General features: G+C 29.2%; 2 non-coding genes across 2 annotated transcripts; one reads left to right on the top strand and one right to left on the bottom strand.

The window, feature by feature from the left end:
- Nucleotides 1-1,947: 1,947 nt before the first annotated feature.
- On the top strand, nt 1,948-2,020 carry TRNAR-UCG (transfer RNA arginine (anticodon UCG)). Its single transcript has one exon. It is a non-coding gene; the product is annotated as a tRNA-Arg (tRNA).
- An 884-nt stretch (nt 2,021-2,904) lies between these two features.
- Nucleotides 2,905-2,977, bottom strand: TRNAR-UCG (transfer RNA arginine (anticodon UCG)). Its single transcript has one exon. It is a non-coding gene; the product is annotated as a tRNA-Arg (tRNA).
- Between the last annotated feature and the right edge of the window lie 9,735 nt (nt 2,978-12,712).

Here is a 12,712-nt window from a genome sequence, read left to right as displayed (position 1 = left end):
AACAAATAATATTTATTGTTTAACATTCTCACATTGTTATATTTACTTTTTAATTTTTACAATTCTATATTTTAAATTTTGGTTTTTGAAAAATTGAAATTTTGTATGCTTTATATTTTACAAAATAAATATAAGTTGTGAATACAAATCGAAGCAGTGGAAAAAGTGTATGCAAGTATTTCAACACCATCAAGCCACTGATAAGAATGAAGTCAACTGGGTTTTATATTAATCATGATGTCATATAAGAAAATTAAAAATAATTGTGTCAAATGTTGAACAATAGTTGCAAAAAATAAACATTAATCTCTCCATAAGCAACTTATAAAATTTTTAAATTCTGTATTTCGTTATATAAGGGTTTAAAATAATTTGCGAAAGAAAAATCACAATATTTACTTGTCACAATAATTATTATTACAATATTTAAAAGCGTTCTAAATATAGCCCTGATTCTAAGTAAATGGTCTTTAGTTCTCAGACGAGCAATAAAAATGAACATAGTTTTTCAGTCAAATCTATAAGCAAAATTGCAGTTTTTCCAAAATCGTTTTCTGTGTCCTTGGTGGATTCGCCTCAATTACTCCTGGGAGCTTTCCCGGAAATTCTAAATGGGGATTTCTCTTTCGAACACGAATAACAGGAAAAAAAAAATACTTTCCTTCAAATCCTATTCTTGTTATTTCCCTTCTATTTTTCGGGGCAGATTTTCTCACCTTATAAATAATAAGAACCAAAGCGCGGAATAATAAATGGAGAGCTAAAATCGTCTGCTTTTCTCGGAACTTACAGAATCGATAGTCTGCTATTATGGTGATGCCAACCGTCATAAACTAAGTGACGGCTGCTGGAGTAAATTATTCGCCTGGATCAATTCTTGGCTCATTCAAGTTCCTGATTCCCGGAATCGGTGCTATTTTCTGTCCTGATTGCAGAACACGGTGTTTTCACGAACTGTCCGGAACACATTAGTCAGGCAATATGATATTAATATTCTATTAGTTGTTTCAGGAAAGATGAGAAAGACGCATAAAATTATTTTTAGAGATCTGTTTTTTTTTTCCTTCCAAAATCATGATTGGAGGAGAAATTGAAAGGTAGTAGTAACTTGAAATAGTCCGGAAGAAAAATTAATGTTGGAACTAAATTTCAACTTTTGAGCTTAGTTCCTGAATCTGAGCAGATTCAAATTCACACACTTCGAGAATTATTTGTAAACTCAATTAATAATAATTTTTAACTCAGTTGATTTCTGGGGAAGTAAGTACACCCTCTTGAATCCTTCTAGTGGTACCCATATTTTTAAACAAAAATAAAATATTATGCTAAATGCATAAAATTTTGTGACCAATGAAAAAAAATTATTTAGATAGAGCAAAAGTTGACAACTTTCTTACATTTTTCTATAACTTATTTAATGTTTTCCCCCCCTTCTAATAACAAGGATAATTTTCAACTTACCAGGTTCTTAACTAATTTTTAATTAAATTAAATGATTTAGAAGGCAATAAATATAATTTTCTTCTTATACGTTTCATATTTATACTTTTATATTCATGTAATTGTTTTTTTTTTTTTTTTTGTATTTATTTCTCCTCTGTTTTCTATGGCTATGCCGCAAATTCTTAATGAATCTAAAAAAAATATGCTTGTAATAGATTTAAAAGTAATAAAAGTTTAAGAAAAATAAACGTAGTGAAAACGAAACTTAAAAAGTAATAATTCTTAAAATCGTTTTTTATAATATCCAGAAACGTAAATTAATGAAATGTAACTGCTTGGAAAAAATTTAATGATGAAAACAATTCGTCGTTTAGGTAATTGTTATTAAAACTTTATTGTAATAAAAAAAATGACTAAAAAAATTGAAATCATTTTACAATTTAAGTTCCTGGAACAGGAAATGTAAACGCATGAACTGAGTATTCATTTGAGTTTTATATTACCGTCCGCGTGGCCTAATGGATAAGGCGTCTGACTTCGAATCAGAAGATTGCAGGTTCGAGTCCTGTCGCGGACGTAATGCACTAACTTTTTACTATTAATTTACTAATTATATATTGGAATTACATTTATTATTAGGTATTGATAAAGTATTTAATTAGACATAATTTTCTTTTCCGATGAATTACAATAAAATTAAATAATTAGCAGTTTTAAAAAAAGTCATGAGTTGCATCTAAAAGGTTTTCAGAAAAGTTTCTAATTTAAGAACTTTTAACGAAGAACTGTCCGCATTTTGTAATGCTGCAAGAAAAATGAAAAAGTCTTCAGTTTCTTCTAACCAGTCTGACACTTACTGACATTTACCGCATATCAGCTATTAAGAAGAAAAAAATCAGGCTACTTTGAAAAAATATCATTCATTGATCAATTTGCCAGATTTGTTCAAGGCAGTTTGCAATAAGCCAAGAGTTGTGTGTTGAAAGCTAATTCTAAACAGCGTGTTGAAAGATTGTTCTGAACAGTCTAATTAAAGGTAATTTGCAATTAGCATAAATTAGTTTCGTCTTATTGAGTAGTTAATAGCACATTTTCTATTCAGCCTGAAAGAGTATGAACTGATTGTAATAAGCCTAAACATTATCAGGCAGATTAGAATGCACTGAAGACTTTTCCAATAAGCCGGGTTGAATCGCAAATTCCTGGCGACATTTGCAAAAAGAGTCGTACTATTCGAATTAGTTCACGATGCAAGGCAACATTATTCTGAACACAAAAAAAAATTACACCCAGGCGATGACTTTTTTAGATGATTGATTAGCTAAATTTAATATTTTAAAGAGATAAAAAAAAAAAACTTAAATCTAATTATTAAGTCCTAAAACTAGTAATCTGGTTACAAAAAATCTATCTAATTCAAAAGCATGAGTCCAAATTGAACAACTATATACATGTTGTCTCCGTCCGCGACAGGACTCGAACCTGCAATCTTCTGATTCGAAGTCAGACGCCTTATCCATTAGGCCACGCGGACGATATTTGCCTGTCTAAATGAATAAATAGTACACATTTTATAAATTTTTTATTCTCTTCACATGTATATCTTATCAAAGTCTATTTTTTTTTTTTTTAATTTACCTATTTTCTATTAAAGAAAGGAGAGGGAAATAAAAGAAATAAAATGCTTGGAATATAAAATAAATAAATGAAGAAAGAATAAGAAATGAAAAAAGAATAATAATGATAGCAGCTGAAAGTTTGCAAATTTCTTTTGAATTGGTTAATTCATGAAAAAAAAATTAAAAATCTTAGGAAATTTAGCTGACAATCAAATGTTTATTGTGGTTTCTTTATTTTTGAAGTATCCACATCAGAAATAAGAACAACTTATGAATAGACAAAATATTTTTCTGAAAAGAGAAAAAAAACTTTATTTATTATTATTTTTTTACACATTGTTGACTATTAAATTCTTTCATCGCTAATTTAAATTAAATAGTACTTTTATAGGTACTTTAAAGTAATAGTACTTTTAATTAAAATGTACTTTAAACAGTTTTTTAGTACTTTTTTTTAAAAACTTTTTTTAAAGAAAGAGCATTATTATCATCTTATTATTTTTAAAGAAATTCATCTTATAAAAGTATCTAATTATTTTTAAAGAAAAAGAAATGTAAGAATATTATTTTTCCATAGGGGCGAAAAATGATGAAAAAAAATGGTGATTTATTTGTAATTTTAATGTTGGGAAAAAATAAGTAAATAAATAAAAATCTTAATAAATAAAAACATAAATAAACAAAAACAGAAATAAATAAATTTAAGAAAAAAAAAATCTTTGTCATGTCCGAAATAAGAAGCAAATTCCAACCTTTTTTTTTAAATTTCAGTTTTGAAGTGGCGTGCTAAAGTGGCTTTGCTTACAACAAAGTTAATTTCAGGTCCTAATTATGCCAATATTATTCTGCAATCAACAGTTTTTGATAGGTAGTTAAATGGTATACAGTTGCCTGTTTTTCGACTTTTGATAAATATCTTTGTTTTTATATAATTAACGTTGAAAGAACTTTAAATCGGTTTTCATCCCTTTAAGCTGTAATAAAATTACATTTTAAAAAAATTTAAAAGCTGAGAAAAAGGGTAGTTTTAAATTACTTACTCAAAATCATTAATTTATTGTTTTAAAGTTTTCAGGAAAATTTCATGGAATTTCTAAAAACTATCAAGCGCTATTTATCCTATTTTAATAAAATGAAACTTTTACTTTTTAACCTTTTCTGAAAGGTACTATGCTGTATAATAATGCAATGTAATCAAAAGTCTATTAAGCACAAAAACAAACAAAGGAAACAAATAAAGTTTAAGATTTAACCTAAATTCCAAGATGGCGTGGGTAAAAGTCTCTTAACAACTAAGCCAAACAAACATTCTAGATTCTCCTTAATCCTGACAGATTTTCAAAAAATGCATTTAATTAGAAATAATGCTCTTCATTGTATTCTTTTCATTCATATTCTTTTGAAATAAGACAAAAGTTAAGATTTTATTTCAATTTGTTCTAATGAAATATTACTCTCATTCCTGAGATTAGCTTAAATTCAAACGAATGGACAATTCCAGGAGCTCAATATTCCATGGTCATTATGTATCGAATAAGAAAACATTCAAATATGCACTAAAATCCATGAATAATTCAAATATTTTAGGGGTTTCTTTCATCAGAGTGGCGCCTTCGGTTTTTATAGTAACCGTTCTTTTTTAATGACAACAATAACAATCTTCTGATACTGCTTCCAAAACATTAACTTGGAGAAATCGATCAAAATATTGATACGGTTACCAAGACGATAAATAAAGTTTCTTACTTAACTTCCAAATCATTCTACGAAATCATTTTTCTCATAAACAGAAAAAAAAACACACATTATTCCATGAACTATACTTTAGTGCTAGGAAACCAAATATTTTGGTGTTATGTAATAAATCCATAAAAAAAAGCATTTTAGATAATTTTTCTACTTCAGCGATTCAAAGAGCTACCTTTTTATGATTATTGTTATTAGTTTTGATTTTTTTTAAATATTTTTTTCTTAATTTTAATAATATTTCGAACAAAATTTTTTATAATGAGATAAGTAACTGATAGATTTGTCTGTTTTCCTCTTTTTTTCCTTCTTTTCTTTAATTTTCTTTTTTTTCCCTTCCCTTTATTATTATTTTTTTTATTATTATTATAAGTAAATAAACTATTTCATTTTGGAAGATTTAAAGACATCTTCCATAGAACTTTGTGGAATATTGTTTTGAGAGTCAAGTATTAGTTGAAAAATATTAATTGTCCAATTTGCTTTTTCCAATGCAATTTGCTTCGCGAACCGCTCTCACATTAATTGCTAGGGGAAAAAAATGACATTAATAAAATTCATTTCGGAAGATCTACCTACCAGTAGAATATTGTGTAATTTCGTTTCTTAGATTCAAGTATTAGTTTGGAAAATATTTAATGCGAAACATTCAATGCAATGCCCAACATGAACTGTAAAAAATAAGTAAATAAAAAATTAGAAAGATAAATAACATTTTTGCTGCAGCTGAGGAAAATAAGCGTATTTTGAGTTTTTTGACAACAGCTAACAAAGAAAAAAAATTTTTTTTTTTTAAATGAAACAACTAATGACAAAAATATTTTTTTTTCCTATATCAGAAAAAAAAAGCACCCAATGGCTTCGGTGTAGCCTTTTTTAGCTTTAAAGGAAATAAAGCAAAAGGACCGTTTTTTTTTCAAATAATGAAAAACAATTCTATTAAAATTATATTTAATCTTTTCAACTTATTTGCGCGATCAAAACTATCATGATTCGAATATATTACTGCTAGCATACAGAGTTCGTACGATTCTTAAAAAAAAAAAAAAAAAAAAGGAAAATGTAATGTAATTTTAATTTATAATAAATAATTTTCATTTACCTTTTTATTAGGTTTCACTTAAAAATTGAAATTTTAAATTTCGTAGCATGATATATTTATTTTGCTGTGTTGAACTTATTAAAAGGCATTCTATTGTCTTAATTTTACAACTTGCTAAGAATTTTAAGGACCACACGAACGCTGAGTTAATTTCAGAGAACATACCATATGACATGCGTATCCCTTTATAGACTAAACAGTTATTATTATTATTACTTTTTTTAAAAAAAATTTAAACTGGGAGACTCCGCTCACTTACCCCTGTGGTTGCCTTTTTTTCTTCTTAAAAGTTAATTTTTCTTTAAGGGAAAAAACAAACAAAAAACAAAGATGACTTGGTTTTTAAAATTTATAATTATTAAAATTTAATGAAAAAAAAGAACATTTTGTTATGTTTATTGTGACAAAATGAACAATTACTTGGATTTGAAGAGTAATGAGTTGTACTTGAAAAAAAAATGCCGTAAACTGAGGAATACAAAATATGTGCCACAATAGGAAGTAATAATAAGAAGTAATTTTACCATCCACGATATAAAACAATAACCCTAATCATTATTACAGTTCAAATGGAAAATGTTCTCTGTTGAGTCTTGTACTTTCTTAAAAGTTTCGATATAAAAGTTAAGATTTATATCTCGCAATTACTAATCTTTCTCTATGTCTCTTACTTTTATTACTATTATTTTGATTTTTTTACTACTTCTACGATAGCAATATTACCAGATTGCTATAAAAATGCGATTGTCACAGAGACTCATTTTTGAAATCACATGTGACCCCTGTGACGTCGATGCATGGATTTTTGAAGGTTGACTATGTCCGCCTTTGGGTACGTCACATTTTGATATCAAACAAACGTCAACATGAGACCACAATGATACATATAACTGTCGCAGTGACGTCCCTGTGTGACGAGAATGTAACATATTCATGTCTCAGCTTAGTCACACGATGACCTCATCGAGACGTAAATGTCACAGTTTCGTGACTCTGTTGAGACGTGAATAAATTGCATCTTTGTCACACGGTGATCTTGAAGTGACGTAAATCTGTCACGGCTACTTCACACCATGACCCTGTTGAGACGTGAAGTTGTCACATCTTCGTCACAAGGTGACGTCACTGCGATGAATAAATGTCTGATTTTGGTCTAACGTTGACGTATTTATGACGTCAAAATGTGATGTCCCCAAAGATGGATATAGTCCCCTTTTTAGACCATGCAATCTGGTAACGGTGCTATTTAGGGGACAGTATTTCGATTGATTGCCGAATATTAAAATATCCACAAATGATTCGATTTCAACCTTGATCTGACCTTTGTTATAACATTTAAACTTAAAACACGTAAGTTTTATTTAAAGTTCTTTCTCCTTCGTTATTGGCATTACATCCCAGAGTGAGCCTTAGCCAGCCGCACAGTATTTCTCCAAACAGTTCTGTTCCTGATCTTGATCATTCAGTTAGAGATCTTTAAAGTTTTTATATCATTCAAGACATCATTCATCCATCTGTTCTTGGTCTGCCTCTTGGCCTATTATTGCACATGGGCTTCCGATGCAAGATCTTAACCACTCGGTTGTCAGGTGTTCTCTCAATGTGGCCCAGCCATGAAAGTCTCTGTGCTTTGATGAATTTTACAGTGTTTCTATGTTTCATAAGAGTTTCCGGTTCATCGTTCGTTCTTCTTCTCCAATAATTATTAGTCAGCTATATTGGGTCATAAATTTTTCTAAGTAATTTTCTTTCAAAAATTAGTAAATTATCTATATCTTTTGGTGTCAAAACATATTTATTTAAAGTTAATACTCTATTATTGTAAATGTATCTTAAAATGTTCATTCGCGATATCATGTTTTGATTTATTACGAAGGATCATTTGAGATTTCAATTTAAATATTAAAGCTCTGAAGTTTTTTACCACTTTAATTTCTTAAAATTTAGGATAATTAATCAAGGAAAAAAGTATCTAGAACATGAATAAACATTATGATTCAGAATAGAAATAAGAAACAGAAAAATACTAAAAAATTTTAACAAGAAAATAGTAGTTTATAAAACTCTATCATAATTTACATTCTAAAAATCGATTGTTAATATTCAAATTTCAAACAGTTATTTGTGTTAAAAAGGAACAGAGAGGCTTATAATATTAAAAAATTATGTCTATAAGGTATAGATTTCAACAACTACTATCGGAGCATAGTTCATTTTGAAAAATCCATAATGATAATGCTAAAAATGTATTTATTTTTAATAATGTCAGATAAATAATAAAACATTTTTAAAAAATATTTTATTTATTCATTATCTCTCGATATAGTTAGCATAGTTGTCGCTGAAATTGATGATGTTGCTAATACAATATGATGCGGGTTAACAAATTCCGCATAGCCTACTTTAATATATACTATTGTCTTCTTCGGTAATACGCATTGCTCTCCATGGCTTTATAATTATTATTAATAACTGCTTTTGTGAGGATCATTTAGTGGACACTTTAATAATTTTTTAAAATTTGTTGGTTCCAATGAGAACTTTGATACTAATACCTAGTCAAAGGAGAGGTGTCAAAATTTCGAAAAACATATACATGTGCTAAGAAATATCTACAAAACATTTTTATGAAATATTTTATTTATTCCTTATCTCTCTATATAGCTAGCAAAGTTGTCGCTAAAATCGATGATATTGCTAATACAATATGATGCGAGTTAAAAAATTCTGTATAGCCTACTTTAATATATACTACTAGGAGGCTCCGCCCCCTGCTCGCTAACGCTCGCCAACCCCCGAGAATTGCTACGCAATCCTATGTGGTTCACGCCGTGAACCATGGCTTGCTGCGCTCGCTCGCCAATGAACACAATGTTCTAGCACAAAGACATAGTATATTATCATGAAAGACATAGTATTTTATCATCAAAGACATAGTATTGTACTTATGTAGAAGAATTCTATCAATGTTCGCAAATTTTAAAAAAGTATATTAGCTATTTAGATTGTACATGGTGAAAAAATCAAAACATTAGCTAAATGAGAAACATATTAGCAAAATAAATTATCAAATATTGCAGTTACTCGCCTAAATTCAACTAAATGTGTATAATAAATTAGTTAATGCTAGAAATTCTGAAAGTTTTAGAAAAAAATTTTGTTATTTAAAAATATAAACTTTAAACCCTAACTTTTCCTTGTGAGATAATAACCCTCAAAAAGTCTTTCATTTTCAAGAACAGAAAAATTTGTTTTATCGCCAAATGAAATATTTTTTGGTGATCAGCATTATTGAAATCAATTTCTATATTAATTAACATTTGTGATAAAGTGCATAACATTTTAGAACAAAATAAGGATGTTTTACATACAATAAATTAAAATGCATGCCTTTTATCATTACCCGAGAAATACCACGTGGAGGTCGCCATGTAGCATTTCTAATCGGGGAGTTTTGATTTTGGCAGTTCCCCTTGCCTACTGCCAATAAAAGTTTCAATTAAATTTTTTCCAAAAAACATTTTTTTCTGCAAAGCTCTAAGAAATTAACATTAAGCATTTAGAATTTCTTTGAAAACACAATTATAGATTTGGCATCTTGGAGCAATTACTGAAAGGCTGTCAAATGACTTAACTCTTGACAGGCCAACATAAAGTTGTCCGTGACTAAAAACTTGTGTTGTTGTAGTCAATACTAAACTGATTTTCTCAAAAGTCTGACCTTGTGACTTATTTATAGTCATGGAGAAGGCCAACCTAATTAATTCCTAATTGAGTTTAAATTAAATATTGAGTATTGAGTATAGTAAAGTGCGACGTGCTCTCTGCTTTCGCTTATAGCACTGCGTTTCAATAAATTAAATATTATCATGTTTTTAGGGCATGAATCTGAATTGAACAACGTGATAATGCTCACTCTGGTTATTGTTTCCGTTTTTAAAAGCGCTATATGTTGAGCCACCTCATGTGACATTTGCCATGTGACATTTTTAGCAGCAATCATTGGTCGATTTTCTAACGTTGCCATTCGGGGAGTTGCAATGAGGCTTTTTTTTGGTGCCGTGTAAGAGAAATATATATATAGATAGTCTTCTTTGGTAATGCGCATTGCTCTCCATCGCTTTATAATTATTATTAATAACTGCTTTTGTGGGGATCATTTAGTGAACACTTTAATGATTTTTTAAAACTTGTTGGTTCCAATGAATACTTTGATACTAATATCTAGCCAAAGGAGAGGTGTCAAAATTTCGAAAAACATATACATGTGCTAAGAAATATCTATAAAACATTTTTATAAAATATTTTATTTATTCATTATCTCTCGATATAGTTAGCATAGTTGTCGCTGAAATTGATGATGTTGCTAATACAATATGATGCGGGTTAACAAATTCCGCATAGCCTACTTTAATATATACTATTGTCTTCTTCGGTAATACGCATTGCTCTCCATGGCTTTATAATTATTATTAATAACTGCTTTTGTGAGGATCATTTAGTGGACACTTTAATAATTTTTTAAAATTTGTTGGTTCCAATGAGAACTTTGATACTAATACCTAGTCAAAGGAGAGGTGTCAAAATTTCGAAAAACATATACATGTGCTAAGAAATATCTACAAAACATTTTTATGAAATATTTTATTTATTCCTTATCTCTCTATATAGCTAGCAAAGTTGTCGCTAAAATCGATGATATTGCTAATACAATATGATGCGAGTTAAAAAATTCTGTATAGCCTACTTTAATATATACTACTAGGAGGCTCCGCCCCCTGCTCGCTAACGCTCGCCAACCCCCGAGAATTGCTACGCAATCCTATGTGGTTCACGCCGTGAACCATGGCTTGCTGCGCTCGCTCGCCAATGAACACAATGTTCTAGCACAAAGACATAGTATATTATCATGAAAGACATAGTATTTTATCATCAAAGACATAGTATTGTACTTATGTAGAAGAATTCTATCAATGTTCGCAAATTTTAAAAAAGTATATTAGCTATTTAGATTGTACATGGTGAAAAAATCAAAACATTAGCTAAATGAGAAACATATTAGCAAAATAAATTATCAAATATTGCAGTTACTCGCCTAAATTCAACTAAATGTGTATAATAAATTAGTTAATGCTAGAAATTCTGAAAGTTTTAGAAAAAAATTTTGTTATTTAAAAATATAAACTTTAAACCCTAACTTTTCCTTGTGAGATAATAACCCTCAAAAAGTCTTTCATTTTCAAGAACAGAAAAATTTGTTTTATCGCCAAATGAAATATTTTTTGGTGATCAGCATTATTGAAATCAATTTCTATATTAATTAACATTTGTGATAAAGTGCATAACATTTTAGAACAAAATAAGGATGTTTTACATACAATAAATTAAAATGCATGCCTTTTATCATTACCCGAGAAATACCACGTGGAGGTCGCCATGTAGCATTTCTAATCGGGGAGTTTTGATTTTGGCAGTTCCCCTTGCCTACTGCCAATAAAAGTTTCAATTAAATTTTTTCCAAAAAACATTTTTTTCTGCAAAGCTCTAAGAAATTAACATTAAGCATTTAGAATTTCTTTGAAAACACAATTATAGATTTGGCATCTTGGAGCAATTACTGAAAGGCTGTCAAATGACTTAACTCTTGACAGGCCAACATAAAGTTGTCCGTGACTAAAAACTTGTGTTGTTGTAGTCAATACTAAACTGATTTTCTCAAAAGTCTGACCTTGTGACTTATTTATAGTCATGGAGAAGGCCAACCTAATTAATTCCTAATTGAGTTTAAATTAAATATTGAGTATTGAGTATAGTAAAGTGCGACGTGCTCTCTGCTTTCGCTTATAGCACTGCGTTTCAATAAATTAAATATTATCATGTTTTTAGGGCATGAATCTGAATTGAACAACGTGATAATGCTCACTCTGGTTATTGTTTCCGTTTTTAAAAGCGCTATATGTTGAGCCACCTCATGTGACATTTGCCATGTGACATTTTTAGCAGCAATCATTGGTCGATTTTCTAACGTTGCCATTCGGGGAGTTGCAATGAGGCTTTTTTTTGGTGCCGTGTAAGAGAAATATATATATAGATAGTCTTCTTTGGTAATGCGCATTGCTCTCCATCGCTTTATAATTATTATTAATAACTGCTTTTGTGGGGATCATTTAGTGAACACTTTAATGATTTTTTAAAACTTGTTGGTTCCAATGAATACTTTGATACTAATATCTAGCCAAAGGAGAGGTGTCAAAATTTCGAAAAACATATACATGTGCTAAGAAATATCTATAAAACATTTTTATAAAATATTTTATTTATTCATTATCTCTCGATATAGTTAGCATAGTTGTCGCTGAAATTGATGATGTTGCTAATACAATATGATGCGGGTTAACAAATTCCGCATAGCCTACTTTAATATATACTATTGTCTTCTTCGGTAATACGCATTGCTCTCCATGGCTTTATAATTATTATTAATAACTGCTTTTGTGAGGATCATTTAGTGGACACTTTAATAATTTTTTAAAATTTGTTGGTTCCAATGAGAACTTTGATACTAATACCTAGTCAAAGGAGAGGTGTCAAAATTTCGAAAAACATATACATGTGCTAAGAAATATCTACAAAACATTTTTATGAAATATTTTATTTATTCCTTATCTCTCTATATAGCTAGCAAAGTTGTCGCTAAAATCGATGATATTGCTAATACAATATGATGCGAGTTAAAAAATTCTGTATAGCCTACTTTAATATATACTACTAGGAGGCTCCGCCCCCTGCTCGCTAACGCTCG

Source organism: Parasteatoda tepidariorum, chromosome 8 (genome assembly GCF_982258835.1).
Source record: "Parasteatoda tepidariorum strain Cologne lab strain chromosome 8, Ptep-v5.0, whole genome shotgun sequence".
In the NCBI taxonomy this organism is placed as follows: domain Eukaryota; kingdom Metazoa; phylum Arthropoda; class Arachnida; order Araneae; family Theridiidae; genus Parasteatoda; species Parasteatoda tepidariorum.
Note: the sequence above shows the minus strand (reverse complement) of the source record. Positions and strands in the feature narration are given on the sequence as shown.